This window comes from Felis catus, chromosome B2 (genome assembly GCF_018350175.1).
Source record: "Felis catus isolate Fca126 chromosome B2, F.catus_Fca126_mat1.0, whole genome shotgun sequence".
NCBI lineage: Eukaryota > Metazoa > Chordata > Mammalia > Carnivora > Felidae > Felis > Felis catus.
Window position 1 is genome coordinate 147,489,533 of NC_058372.1, and position 14,768 is coordinate 147,504,300.

Here is a 14,768-nt window from a genome sequence, read left to right on the forward strand (position 1 = left end):
TTGTCTCTTTGCTGATATTTCATTTTGTTCACACATCCTTTTCCTGACTTTCTCCTTGCCTTTCTTTAGTTCTCTGAGCCTTGGTTGTTTTAAATCCTTTGGTAGATAGGTCATCAAAGTGTTTTCCAGGGATAATTTCTGTGGATTATTTTTCTTATGATAGGCCATACTTTTTTTTTTTTTTGCCTTGTATGCCTTGGATTTTTTTTTGTTGTTGTTGAAAACCAGATATTTGAATCTAACAATGGGGTAACTTTGGAAGTCAGATTCTCCTCCATTTTTCACTGCTTGATGCATTTTGCTATTGTTTCTTTCTCTCCTACTGTTTCTTTTTTAAAAAATTTGTTAAGGCTGCCTATGTGCCATGAATCAGCCTGAGACGTAAACCTGAGATCTTTTGGGGGGCTTTGAGCCTGTGCCTTTTCCCGGGCAGTCATGGTCACTTTCTAATTTTCCCTATAAAATGTGCTTTCTTTTGAAGGCTCTAGCCTTTAATGTCTGACTCCTGAAAAAGAAAAAAAAAAGAAAGAAAGAAAGAAAAATGGAAGGAAACAAAAGGAAACAAAAGAGCCCTTGAAATTGAAATTCCCTGGAAGTTCCTTCAGCCAGAGAGGACGGAGGGCCATGTAATGATGAGGGGAGGTATAACAACAGTGGCCGCCCACCCTTTGTGCCTCTGCGATCAGAGGCAGCAGTCAGAGATCAGAGCACAGATCCCCAGTATCTGGAGGGCAGACCCTTCTTTGCCTACGAGGCTCTTGCAAACTGTGCACAGGTTGCTTGGAGAACTTGGACACAGCTGTCGACCGTGGGGCTGAAGGGGGGGCAGGGGTAGCGGCTATTGTGTTAAGAGCTAAGATTGAGCAAAATTAACCATAATTAACCATCTAAGCCTTTCATCCAGAAGTTGCAAGCCTTCAATAGATTCCAGAGTTCCAAAATAGTTAAGTCAGGTTCTGCTAGTGCAATTGTTGTCTAGGTGGAGGGACCAGTTCCAGATGCTTCTTAGCCCACCATCTTCCCAGAATCCTCAGTCGTGTATCCTTGTACTACTGAAAGCCAATAGAGAGGGCCAGCTATCTTATCATGAAAAAAGAGATATTAGTACAGATTTCTTCTGTTTTTTTTTATTAACGTTCTTACAGAAAGTTAGATGGATTAAGTAACCATAATTTTTAAAATATTCTAAAGACACTTTTAATCGTTCAGAAATGCTTACATCTTTAAAATATTCTTGCCCCATTTTTTGGCACATTTTGTGAGGTGTGTTATTAATTATTGTGAGTATTTCAGAATCATTTATTAATAAAATGTGGCATTTCCCTGGCAAGAAAATCCCATTAGTGCTTTGCTATAAAAGCCCCGTAAGTGGAGTTCTAAGTACTTTATCAGCTTCCTGTCCTCTTTTTGAATGACAGCCCGAGTCATTAAAAATAGTCAGCACTAAAATGATTTATTTTCATCTAAATAGAGATTACTTAATTTAATTAAATATGCTTTATGCTTTGCGATTGCCACAAAGTGGTTCCTGCAAACTTCTAACTCATTATTTAATGCATCCACAGCCTCAGTGGAATATTAAGAGGATACAGGTTTTAGACCTCTTAGCTCCACTTTGTAAACATCGTTAAAAATTCAAGAACTCTCTGGAAATTCTATGTTGGCCTATGAAGCTTACATAGTTCCTGATCTTTTTTTTTTTTTTCTAAAGTTACTACACTTTCTTTTGTGCTTCTGTGATTCTGATATGCTATTTTGTGCATGAATTTACAATATACAGGCTAAGGATTGATTACCTCTTATAAACATTACGAACCATGTTCTCGATTTTTCCTGGCTCTCCTGAACGCACCCTGCTTCCTTTTCCTGTCTGTACACAGGAACAGTTTTTCTGTCCCAGGGCTTTGTTTTCTGAGTTGGAAATTCAAAAATATATCAGTTTCACAATTTAAAATAAAACTTGCAGTCTTTGAACTACAAGTACATTGCATCTCATTGAATTTCTCATTATCAAAATGCAGTGGCATTCTTGAAAGTCATTTTTTTTTCCCTTGAGGGTAAACGTAAGTTCCTCTCACGATCTTCTCGTCGACTTTTAGACTGCAACAATCCGAAACCAAGACAGGTATGTGCACAGTTGATGGAAGCCGGGGGTGGGGACTGGCACCGACCAGTGTGGGTAGTTTCCAAGGACTCTGAAGTCACACTGCCCAAGTTCAAACACCAGTCTTCCTATATTAGCCTAATTACACGGAGGTCACATGTCCTCTCTGAGTCTCAGTTTCTCCTTCGGTCAAATGACAATTGTAACAGAACCTGGGTCCTTGTGAGGAGCGAATGAGTTCATTAGCACGTAGTGAGCATTGAATAAATGACAACTTTCATCAGCTACGTTTGATTCAGCATCACTTTAATGCTGAACTTTTATACTTTATGTACAGCATATCCCGTCTGCACGATGTGTTGGCAAAAGGGATCTTGTACACCCACCCTACAGGTGAAGAAATATTTTGCCCAAGGCCATCGCGGACATGGCTGCTGGAGCCAGATGTCAACGCAGGTCTAGGCCAGACAGCCTCGACCCCTCCTCTTCAGGTCCTCCGGAGACTGGGGGGGGAGTAGGGGGGTGGGTGGAACACAAAACACAAAAATGGAAATCTTGCTTTAGACACCACCTATGGAGAAAACCTGAAATGTGACATCTCTTCTAGCTGACAAGGGAACTGAAAATCAGAGCAAAGTTGGAAATGTGGGCTGTTCACCTGACTGGAGGGTTTGGGGAAGAGGCCGAGTGACCCTGGGTCAAACCCTCAGCACACCGGGCCTTCCGTTTTTCTGAAGCGAGGACACAGCCATACACAGAGTCGGGTTACACCAGCCACAAAGACAGGCTCCGAATGAGGGGCACCTGAGTGGCTCAGTTGGTTAAGCCTCCAACCCTTGATTTTGGCTCAAGTCACGATCTCGAGGTTCGTGGGCTCAAGCCCCGCATCAGGCTCTGTGCTGACAGGGCAGAGTCTGCTTGGGATTGTCTCTTTCTCTCCCATGTCTTCTGCTGCCCCTCCCCCCCTTTCTCAAAACAAATAAATCAAGTTTAAAAAAAGACAGGGTTCGAATGAGAATGCAAGGAAAACAAGGCCTTGGCATCGAATGCTTCGTGCCCAGGCTAGGGAGCGGTCAGCCCATGGATGGTCAGGAGACTCAGCCTCTGCTTCTAGACCACAGTGTAGAGAACAATGTGCCCTCCACCTCCCTTAGGGACAAGGCCAGGGGCTCAGGCTTCCCATCCTAAAGCTCTCAATAGACTGTGCACAGATATAATTTCATGGAGAAAATCAAATGGATGATCAGCTTCATTACCTTATCTGGTCTCTCTCCACAGATGACACAAGTTTCTATTTCTTTAAGGAAATAGAAATAATCAGAGGAGATTCCACAAACATGACCCACCAGAGACACCCACCTCCGTGGAATCTCACACGCAGGCATGCTTCCCAGGTGGTGCCCACAGAGAAGTAACCTGTAGTCGTTCCTCTAGTCATTCACGGTTATCAAGGTTCAAAGCTTGACACGTGTGCTCAGTGAGCTGACCTCGGACACCACTGCCTTCCACGAGAAGAAGACAAATAACCGGAGAGAGACAAGAGAAGCCGAGAAAACCAGGGAGGATAGAAATGGCCTTACCTCCTGCTGAATCTCCAGTCCTCCTCTCAGGGCTCACTGACTCCCGAATTATTGAATATTACTGAATATTACATTTAACCTCTCGAGGCACTTGGGCTTTGGTTAAAACAGAAGGCAAAGGTCTAGACCTCCAACCTTTCCCTTTCCAAATCGGAATCGACTTCATGTTTCATTTCCTCATAAATATCTTGGTTGGAAGAGTGGGGAAAGAAATGTGTGGGGTGTATTTTCTCGGGGAGGTCTAAAAGGCCTTCCTCTTCTGTTTCCTGATTCTCTTCCCATGACCTTTATTTCTCCCGTCAAAATTTCTCACCATACTTTTCTCTAAACATATCTCTATTCGTCCGTCTCCCAAACTATTTTAGAAACCACGTGAGAACAGTCTAGCATAGGAGGTACCCTTGTCGATGATTTACAAATGAATGAAAGGGGCGCCTGTGTGGCTCAGTCAGTTAAGCATCGGACCTCAGCTCAGGTCATGATCTCACGGTGCCCGGGTTCAAGCCCTGTATGGGGCTCTGTGCTGACAGCTCGGAGCCTGGAGCCCGCTTCCGATTCTGTGTCTCCCTCCCTCTCTCTCTCTCTCTGCCCTTCCCCATTCGTGCTCTGTCTCTCTCTCAAAAATAAACGTTAATATATGTGTATGTATACAGAAAATATACATGGAAATGAATGAAAGACGGGATTCTTCCTCGGATGGGAATATGTGGCAGCCCAGTTCTGAATTATTCTTTGGCTTCTCCTGGAAACCTTTAGAGGAACACAGTGAAGAACAACAAAAAAATCTCACGTCTTCAGGCCATGTTCGAGAAAACATGCCAACTCCAAATGCGACTGAAGTGTCCCCTGACAAAGTGAGGGCACCCAAACCGAGAGAAGAGACACCGGAATGGCGGGAGGTGTGCGGAGAACGTAGCTATGGCAGGCCTGACCCTTTCCTCCTTCTGCCCCTGACCTTGGGGCCGCTCAGCACTGCCACCTGAGCAACAGGTAGGTTTGTCTTGTGCTGCAGTCACCCCCCTCACGGCCAGCTGTCATTTTGGGGTAGCCCCGGCCACGAACAAATGCAATTTTTCCGCAGGGCGAGGGGCGGACGTTGAGTCTGGACTTGACCTCTGGCAGAGCCGCAGTGATGTGCCCCCACACTTACAGCCCTGGTCCTGGAAACCCCGACTGCCTGCCCCTTCTCCCCCACCGCTGGCAAGACTCCACAAAGCATCCTCGAGTTCACTTCTACACCTGCTTGATTCTTGTGCAGGGCGGGGGCCAAAGACAGGAACAAGGCTGCTCTTGCGGGACCAGGTGCCTGTAACTTGACCGGGCAAGGCTGGCTTGCTCTTGCGGGTGCAAATATGGGACGGATGTGTTCCTAGACCAAAGCCACCACCTGCCTCTGTGTGGGATACAATGCAGACATCAGGCGGAATCCTACTATGTAGGTCTGGCCTCGCCCCTTCGGGGGCACTTTCGAGATCGGGGGCTTCAGAGTGTTGCAGAGGTTAACCGATACAGGCGGCCGCCGGCTGTGCAATTTCTCTGGCCGTGAAGGTCGCACCTGTACATTGTGTTGTGAATCCCGCAGACTCGGGCCTTCCTCCTCTAGTTCTCTGTTCTGCCCGGGCTTCTCTCTCCACACCTGACGGGGGCACTGGTCGGAGGTGGGGGGATAGTCTAGAGCAGCAGGTGTGGGGTAAGAATCACCCCCCCCAGGCTTTCCCTTTCTGTGGGTTCTCCACCTTTATACCCAAGACGCTCATCTGTTCCAAGATAGTCTCGAAGCCACGGTTTGTAACATTATGTGGAGGCCACACCCGGTGGACACTCCTTACCCTCTCAGGTTCCACATTACAGGCAGATGGTGCCTCCAGGGGCCCTTTCTTACAACCGTGCATTAGATAACAACTCCCTGCCCCCCCCCCGCCTTGGCATGCTGGAACCCCCTTTTCCCATGCCCCGCCTATTTTTCGGCATAGCCTTCAAGCTCCCTGATAGACTCTATTTCACTTCCGAGGCCGTTTCTTTCCTATGTTTCGGTCAGTGCCTTAACACCAGGACAGGGAACAGCGGTACCTACATGTCCTGTGCTCTCCACGGATGTTTGCACAACAATGCGCAGGCCTGGTGAGCGATGGGCGCAAAATCCATCACTCTCTTTCATCCCTGCTGTTCTATTACTTTATGGTTTCATCATGCAGTTTAGTCAACAAGTTCAAGGAATCCCTGTCAAGTGCTGCTGACACTCCGGGACTCCCACTCTGTGTTATCGCTGGAGCGCCCGCACTGTTTCTTTGCTGGAAAGGTATGAGTGTCCAGAGACGATGTTTTCAGTAGGAAGCAATCGCGTTCTCCTCGGAGGAGCCTTCCTTTCCTTTTTTTCAAAAGGAAGTCTGAAACGCCTTCCATGTGTTAGTTACTTTTAAGGGCACTGAGAATATGCAGACAGAAAAAACACAGACCCTTTCTTTAAGACCAGTAGAGTTCTAGAAAGCGAGACATGAAAGGGAGTAGTCTTAGGGCAGTGCCGTATGTTATAATAGAGGGACGTGCCGCGGAGTTCCTGGAGGGAAGGACAGCCCTTCCAGGGAGAGGACGGGGAGGAGTTGAGAATCCCAGATAAAACAGTGGTAAGATAGACTCTGTTCTTTACCGGCTGCAGCTGCCCCGATCCTGGACCCCCAGCCCGCTTCTGGCCCCAAGGCCCTAAACTCAGCAACCAAACCCTTCAGCTTCCTGGGCCGTGGGACACGTTCTCTACCCCAACTGTTCTGTTATCCCAGCAAGACTGCACGCAATTCCACCTGCGCTCGTAGCTCTCCTCTGCACACAAGCAGCTGTCTTTTCGCACAAAGTCTTACAGATTAATTTCAGCGAACATTAGGTTAGACGTGACTGTTCCCGATGGAAAAGAATATTGGAGTGGAAGAAGAATCTGATGCCGGCAACGAGATGCGACAGGTAGCAGAGAGGAATTATTGGGGTCCGAGGGCATTTCTCAGCACTCCTAACATTATGCCCAAGAGCAGCCGCTTTCTCTGCTGTTGGCGAACGCTGATTCCCCGGGATCTGTCAAATGCCTCGGATACAGGGAATCCTCACCTGATGATTCCGAGTGCATCCGGATGGCATCTACCTCAGGGACTCCGGGAGAGATCTCTGAGGCCACATAGCCCCAGTATGTGCTTGGCTTATTTTAGGACAGAGGTTTCTGCTTGGGGTATTGTAATGATCTGAGCAAAGCCAATTTCTCCCTTCTTTCCAATTGATAGCACATGGCCTCCATTATAGGCACTCATGAGTGCCTTTTGTAAATCCACACATATTTCTGCACAAAAACTAATGGTCCATTGAGTCAGGAGTTCTGCGTGTGACAGCAGCTGGTGCAGCTGTTCCAGAGGAAAGCAGAAAGCCCCCGTGATGGAGTTAACCATAAAAAACTAAAGCACAGGGAGAAATCCTTTCTGACCCAAGGTGGAGATCAATCACAGGTCTTGGGACAAAACGATCATTACCGTTGGCAAATTTTCATATTGGCAAGTGCGGCTGCACACACAATTCTTCCATATAAATTAAGCTAAGTACACCGTGAACAGTTGGTACTATTAACAGTTACTACACTTTTCAACAGTCTCTCACAATTCTCTTCAATTCTTACCATGTGAATTAGATGTGTTAATCACTGCATTAAACAAGGCATATAATGAGATAACTTAATTTGCCACCACATGTGGAGAAAGGGAGATATTGAAAATATGACAAAACAACACATTTAAAAGAGATGTTTTCTGAGGTCGCACAATAGGGAGAATTCTGGGGTGTTCAGGAGAAGATTGAAACACATTCGGACTATGGAAGAAATATATGCGGAAATGTATCTATATTCTTCATAGTGTTGTTTATAAAGCCAGACTGGGAAAAGAGTGGTGGACGGGCTTAAATACGGTAGAGGATATTCACAGGATTCACCTCTGAAGCCACTGAAATTGATGTTGTGAAATACATTTGTGAAAAAATGGTCACAACAACTTGTGCAGTGAGATTCACTATTTATTCTGTTCACTGTTCACCCACCTATCTACGGAACAAGTACGTACATACTTGCACACAATCCTGGACGGATATGTATAATGGTATTAACGAAGGTTCTTCTAGAATGGAAAGAGTATATATGAATTTCTTTTATCTTGCTTTTTCTTCTTAAAAACATGTAGCCCATTGTAGTGTGGAAAACATGAATTATTTCACACAAGAAAACCAAAACACCAAATGCTTTCATTTTTTTAATGTTTATTTATTTTGAGAGAGAGAGAGAGAGAGAGATTGTGAATGGAGGAGGGGTGGAGAAAGAGGGACAGAGAGAACCCCAAGCAGGCCCCTTGCTGTCAGTGCAGACCCGACCCAGGGTTCAAACCCACGAACCATGAGATCCTGACATGGGCTGAGATCAAGAGTCAAAGGCTTAAACAACTGAGCCACCCAGGTGCCCCAATACTCCAGGTTTTTTTTAAATAAATCTTCCCCAAGCATAGGCAGATTCCTCTGTAAAAGTTCCCTCCAGAAGAGTGGAAACAGGTCAGAATTTTCCAAAAGATCTTTACCAAACTCCAAGAGAAAGAATAAAAGGGAAACCACAAAGAAAAGACAGGAAACATAAAAACAGTCACCCTTTCAAAATACTGTTATCATATCCCATAATAACTGCCTTCCAAGCCCACAGACGGGTTTCTGTCATCATCCTGTCTTGTTTTAGCCCCAAAGGCTGAACACCACTATCTGCCCAACATGCTGGGATTCCTGCACTTTCAAGTTCAAATGAAGATTCCAACTTGTTTTCAAGCACATTAGAAAAAAAAAAAAAGTGATCTTCAGGTTATTCCAAACTCTTCCCTGAATCTAGCAAAAAGTTTCAGGTAGCGGCTGTAGACCCAATTCTGGCAATAGGCTATTTCTTCTACTTTTGGTTTTTGTTCTGAGGGAACAATGATCAAAAGCCAATTGCCAAGCTATTTTTAACGGATAAAATCAATGAACCTCCATTCAGATATAGCAATGCTTTCTATTCCCCACCATCCCGTTGCCAATACCCGTGCAGGTTATGGAACGGTCTACCCAAGTTCAAAGTATCTCTGTATGTCTATGCGATTCTTGCCCAATGACTACAGCACTTCTAAAACAGGAAGTGCACAGAAAGAAATACAGGACGGTTTTCTCTTTGGAGTATTTCTTTCTTACCTCCAGATTCGGCTCCAAATCTATGTCTTCTATGACACTTCTGCTATTTTTTTTTAAGAATTTTGATCACTCGATTTGCATACCAGAACTTGTTGATCTAATTCTGAGCCCTTCGTTGACTCGTACTTCACGCTTTTGTTCCAGCCCGCTTTTCCATTCCGTATTTCAGGTTTTGTTCCTTATCTCCTTCAGCATAGCGCGGTATTAAAAATCAGGATTTTTGAATCTGAGGTCCCGCTTTCAAATCCCAATTTTCCCATATCTTAGCTCTGTTATTTTCAGCAAATCGCTTCATCTTTCTGATTCGCAATTTCTTATCCGAGATAAAAGTCCCACCTTGATGGACATTTGGTGAAGATCGGATCAGTTGCTTACACCATGCCTGGCCCCCACTCAGTTCTGAATGAAAGGAATCTCTCATGATATTTACGGCAGTAGTTCACAAGGATTTCGTTCACGCAACTTTTCCAGGGACTTTTTAATTAGTTATTGGTATTGCACTTTATTACCACGTTTAGGAATGGGGGCGAACAAAAACGCATGGCATCTGGGGAGACCCTCCCATCGCTCACATCCACTCCTTGTTAAGCCAGCAAACTGATGAGAACTTTGGTTGCACACGCAGCCAGCGGTAGGGACACGTGAGTGATTAGATCCAGGAAAATAGACCGGAAACCTAACCCTCTGTGAGAAAACCCCGGAACATAGGCTCCTTCCCTGCTCACCACAGACACTCTGTGGTTCACTAGAGGAAAAGCGGTTTGCTTGTTAATATGGCCGGCCTAATATGGCTGGTTATCTTTTCCTTCTTTCTTTTCTTTGTGGAGACAGTTTGGAAAGCTTCCCAAATGTAATCCATACACCCTTCCAAACAGCACCTCGGAGGCTGAAGCGATAGGAGGGGTGTGAAGAAAGACCACACTTGCTATTGGGGTGGATTTTTCTCTCTCTTGTGAGTTGGTGGGTTCCTCCCTGGCTGTTCAGAGGGTAGAGGAAAGAACCTGCCCACTTAAGCTTCAGCAAACACACAAATCAGACGCATCTCTGGTCTGCAGCCCGAAGGGGCAGGTCCGTGAGTCTGTGGCTGTGAATTCGTCTATGCGGGAGCCTCACGTCAGCGCTGGGCCAAGAGGGGGATTCATCACAGGGCTGGGCATTCGTCGCCACAGAGCGAAAGCATCACGCTTCTGCCCCCGTCGCTGAGCTCTTTGTGACTCCCTTCCAGATGTTTTCTCTCTACCATGGAGGGGGAGGTGATGGATTGGGATGAGCCAGAGGCGGAGAGACAGAAATGGATCGGCTAGTGCAAGAGACGTTCTCAAGAGACACACATGATGAGGGTCGCTTGTTTCATGCAGTTTTGTTTCTAGAACATGAAGAAGAGGCCTGATCCAAGAACCAATGCCGAGGTCAGGGGTCTCCTTGTCCTCAGGGCGATGGAGGAGGCGGAGGGACAGGCTCAGCTGGAAGATTCCCTGCGGCTTTGCCCCCAGCACAAGAAAGAAGTGACTGTCGCAGGTGGGAAAAGTGTATCCCCCAGTCAAACAGGCAGAGAGGCTGGAATCATGCAGCTAAGGAAGGTGGAAGAGAAAGGAAATTGTGGGTTGCTGATTTATTTGAGTGAGGAGAAATTAGAAGAGAAGAAATACATTTAATACGCTCTCAGAACAGCGTGTTGATCTTCCCCTGTCTGGGGGGGGTTGCTGAGGTGTGTCCCCCACAAAAGATACGCTGGAGTGTTAGCCCCCCTCCTGGTAAAGGTGGGTCTTTGCAGATGTAGCCAAGTTGGGGTGAGGTCATCCTGGGATAGGGTGGGCCCTCACACAACGTGACAGGTGTCCTTAAAGAAGAAACCCAAGGAGCCATGTGACGCAGTGGAGTGGGGCACTGGCCAGCAAGCGGCACCCCACACTGCCAACACTCCCAGGAAAAGGGGTCAATTCCAGGGCTCCCGAGGGGGTGAGATCCCGCCATCAGCAGATGTCAGACTCTGCCCCCAGCGTGGTAGGGGAGGACATTTCCCTGGGTCAGCCAACCCGGCTGGTGGCATTTTGTCACCGCAGCCCTTGGAGCCTCATACAGGCACTGAAGGAACCACGGAAAACACAGGACGCAGCGTTTACCCTCATAGAATCTAGAGCTTCACTAGGATGTGATTCTCGTGGGCGCAGAAACCAGTCTTTCCAAGGCTGTTGGGAGAAGAGATGGGAGGCGTTGGAAGCAGGCTGTTGGGTGAAGTGTCTCTGCTAAAATTTCTGATCAAGTCCTCCCGCTGTACTTACATACTTACATGTGTATGATCATATTATTTTGAAGCTGAAACGGAGTTGAGAGACTATCCAGGGGCTTGAAAACCGTGTCCCACAAAGTGTCGGGGTCCCGAAGGGTGGCTGCATGGAGGGGGGCTCCGCCTTTGCAAAGGGGGCGGCTTCGCAGTGACCTGCCCCGGGGACACAGCCACCGGCCTTTGGATCGTCCATCTGGTCGCCCACAGCGCAAACATCTGAGGGCTTGCCTTCTCCCAGCCAGTAAGACCGGGGTCCCTGAAGCTCGGGTAGGGTCATCAGTCCTGGAGTCCGGGTCCTGAACCCTGCTTCTACCGCTAACACCTTCTCCACCGAGACATTTTTTTCTTTTTTTGCGAGAGGCAGAACATAACTGGTGGCTTTAAGCAACAAATGATCCTTTGGGAAGTTTACCGGCTGGCTTACAGAATCCTAGGAAAGACCGGAGACTCAAGATTGTCTCAGGATTGGATTTTATAACCCTGTTTGAGATTTTACCATCTCAGGATCGTAAAATGGGGAGGAATAGGCAGCAAAAAAAAAAAAAAAATGGGTAGGATGGCTCCCGTGTCACAGGACCTAGGACTGCACCCTGAAGCCTCCTGTGACCGCTTGGCCTCTGTGACACCGTCAGCCTGGACCCCCCCCCGCATCCCCCACCTGGGTGCTCAGAGATCAAGGTTGCTGCTGCTGTCTGTAGCCTTCGTGCTCGCCTCTCAGCTCTTGACAGTGTCTGTGAGTCGGAGCACAGCCAGACCTGTGTCCTGTCCCCGCTGAACTGCAAGGGACCAGAAAACTGAGAAGAAAACGGGATACTCTCAGCCTTATTTCGCACCAGTGCAGTGAGCACTCGATGCCAGGCGCTCCTCGGAGGAGCTGGGTGTGGAGGACCTGTATCAAAGTCTCCTGGACAATTTGATTTGAAAAGCGTGCTTGGTGAACCCCGGTGACCGCGTCCAGTTGGTCCGGTCTGCAGAAGAGGGAGGTATTGGGGTTACATACCTCTGTGGTGTGAGTCTCCACTCAGCCCAGCTTCTCTTGCTGCCTCCAGGGCCCCACCTGAGGTCTGCTTCCAGGCCGGGGAATACGTTGGCTGGAGAAGAGAAGGCTTTTCCAGCAGCCAAGACCAGGAAACCTTCTAAAAGACCACGCGGTGTCCAGAGACAAATAAAAGCACTTAACCAAGGATCGCAGGTAGAGGACTTACCTTCTATGACAAGAGAGCAATTTCTTGCCAATTGAATAGGATGTCAGTGTATCCCCTCAACTTTAAGGTAGACACCTGTGCAGAGGCAAAGAACGGGGCTCAGACCCTTATTCCTCAATTTGGGATGCTTCCAAAAGTGAGTGGTGAGTCTACACTGAAAACCCAAAGAAAGCGTTTGTGAGAAATCCCCTACACGCCTGTGCTTGGAAGGCCGGGCATGAGGGCACCTGTGTGAACGTCTGCAGAAGCCGGGATGCTCCCTTGAGGCCCCAGGGCCTATGAGGTGACCCTGACCCTAGCTGAGCACAAACCTTCCAAGTGGATTGTGACTCAAGAGTGGCCACGGAAACTGTCTGGGCTGCCCCACAGCGAGGCTTCCAGCCAGCACTTGGAGGCGCCCAAAGCCAGCATAACTGAAGGAGCCCCCTTAGCCGGTGGAATAAACTGACAAAATGCCACCAGAGGCTGTGTGTATGGGGGTATTACGTCACTGTTCCCCATTTTACGTATACTTTAGAAAGCAGAATAACGATACATTTTTCTTAGGAGACATGGAGGGATATGGCCCCCAACTCATATAAACCTTCAGCCAAATTTCAGACTCTCTCTTTTTAAAAAAAAAGTTTATTGACTTACTTTGAGAGAAAGAGAGAGAGAGAGGAAGTGGGGGAGGGGCAGAGAGAAAGGGAGAGAGAGAATCCCAAGCAGGCTCCACGCCGTCAGCACAGAGCCGGGCTTGAACCCACGAACCGTGCAACTGTGACCTGAGAGGAAATTAAGAGTTAAATGCTTAACTGACTGAACCCCCCCAGGTGCCCCCAAATTTCAAATCCTTGAGAGCAGGATGATCGGAGAGCATTTTAATATAAATGGCAGATCACTGTATCTCTTTGTTATGTCAGTGATTACATTTATGCTCACTAATTAGCCCCATCTGGAGATAGAACCCACATGAAGCAAAGAGAAATGATTACAGCCAATGGAAACATTCCCACGTGCACTTCTGTTTACCCAGGTTTCCCTGTGGCCCCGGTGAGGGGCTGCCGATCCATTTATTCCGCGAACAGCTTTGAACTAGACCACGTCTCAGTCATCTCTTCGCTTACTTCCCGGGATCTCACTCAGACGTACAGGTAATATAATGTGTCCTTCATAACTGAGGAGACAAGCAGCAAAGAAGTTGTGATTCCTTTCATGGTCACATAGTTAGTGGCTGGGTGCGTACAAGGTTTAAATCCAAGCTTTCGAACAGCGGAATGCAAAGACATCCCCTGAAACCCAAAAGGTCTCGTGAAATTTCATTTAAGAGCTCACTTGCCATTTGTTGAAGGGGATGATGATATTGATCTTGGAAGTATGACAAGTAAGTGAAACAATCTTTCTAAACATCTGTCACAGTGCCTCGCTGCACTACGGTGATGATAGACCCCTTCGTTTCTTTTGCTCAACATCAAGATTTCCCTACATCGTAGGATTAAACGATCACTCAGGCTTTAGAACCTGCTCTGTAGAATTTGGTTCCCCTGATAAAGAGAAGTGATATAGAAGACACCCCCGTACTGACAACTGCCTTACGTTAAACATCTTCTGAAGCATTAAACTACAGGCAGAGAGCATGTTGGAATGTTCTGGAACAAGTTGACCAACAAACGCCTGTGTGTGGCATTCAAAGCTTCCCTTCGCCCTCTTCGCCACACCCTCATATGTGGTCTCATTTTCTAATAATAACTGGATTTCACTTGTTTACTTGTTCTTAATGCAAGCTTCTCAATACGTAGGAATACCTTTTATGTCTTTCACACAGTAAATGTAGAGAAAACCTTGGTGAGAGAAAAGCTACAGTAAGAAACCTGGAGGTGGTAGCAGCAGGAGTGACAGAGTAAGGACTTTGGAAAATTCTTCCCTTCACAAAATTACTGAGAACACTGGCAAAAATGCCCAAGTCATTATTGGCGTCGAAATGGCGTATGAAACAGTAACCGCACTTTGCCCTCCACCAATTATGGTGGATATGGGGACCTCTTCAATATTCTCGATTCTGTATCTTGGGCAGGAAAACATGAGGATGATTCTGACACGTCCCGTCACATCCAGAAACCAAGAGTGGTTTCACGAAGGTTAGGAGTAATATCAAAAGGACGCACAACAAGCCAAGTGAAAGGGCTCCTATCAGCTAAGTTACGAGAAATGGATCTTCAAAACGTTTCCGATTATGTGATCGGAAATTGGGACAAGCCGAGCCTACATCAAGCCATGGACTCATAATTGCACTCCGAAGACAAAATACAAACTTCATAAAATGATAAGAATATAAAAAATAAGTTTAAATCGTCACTGAATTCTGAGTGTACGAGAGGGCAATT

The 14,768-nt window shown here is 46.9% G+C and overlaps 1 long non-coding RNA gene across 2 annotated transcripts; it reads right to left on the minus strand.

Moving 5' to 3' along the window:
- Positions 1-8,103: 8,103 nt before the first annotated feature.
- On the minus strand, positions 8,104-12,659 carry LOC109500035. 2 transcript variants are annotated; one of them, XR_006598476.1, is made up of 5 exons: positions 12,406-12,659; positions 12,201-12,291; positions 11,204-11,630; positions 11,037-11,102; positions 8,104-10,484 (listed from the first exon to the last, which is right to left on the minus strand). It is a non-coding gene; the product is annotated as an uncharacterized LOC109500035 (long non-coding RNA). The 2 variants fall into 2 exon arrangements; XR_006598477.1 differs by having other exon boundaries at positions 12,201-12,333.
- Between the last annotated feature and the right edge of the window lie 2,109 nt (positions 12,660-14,768).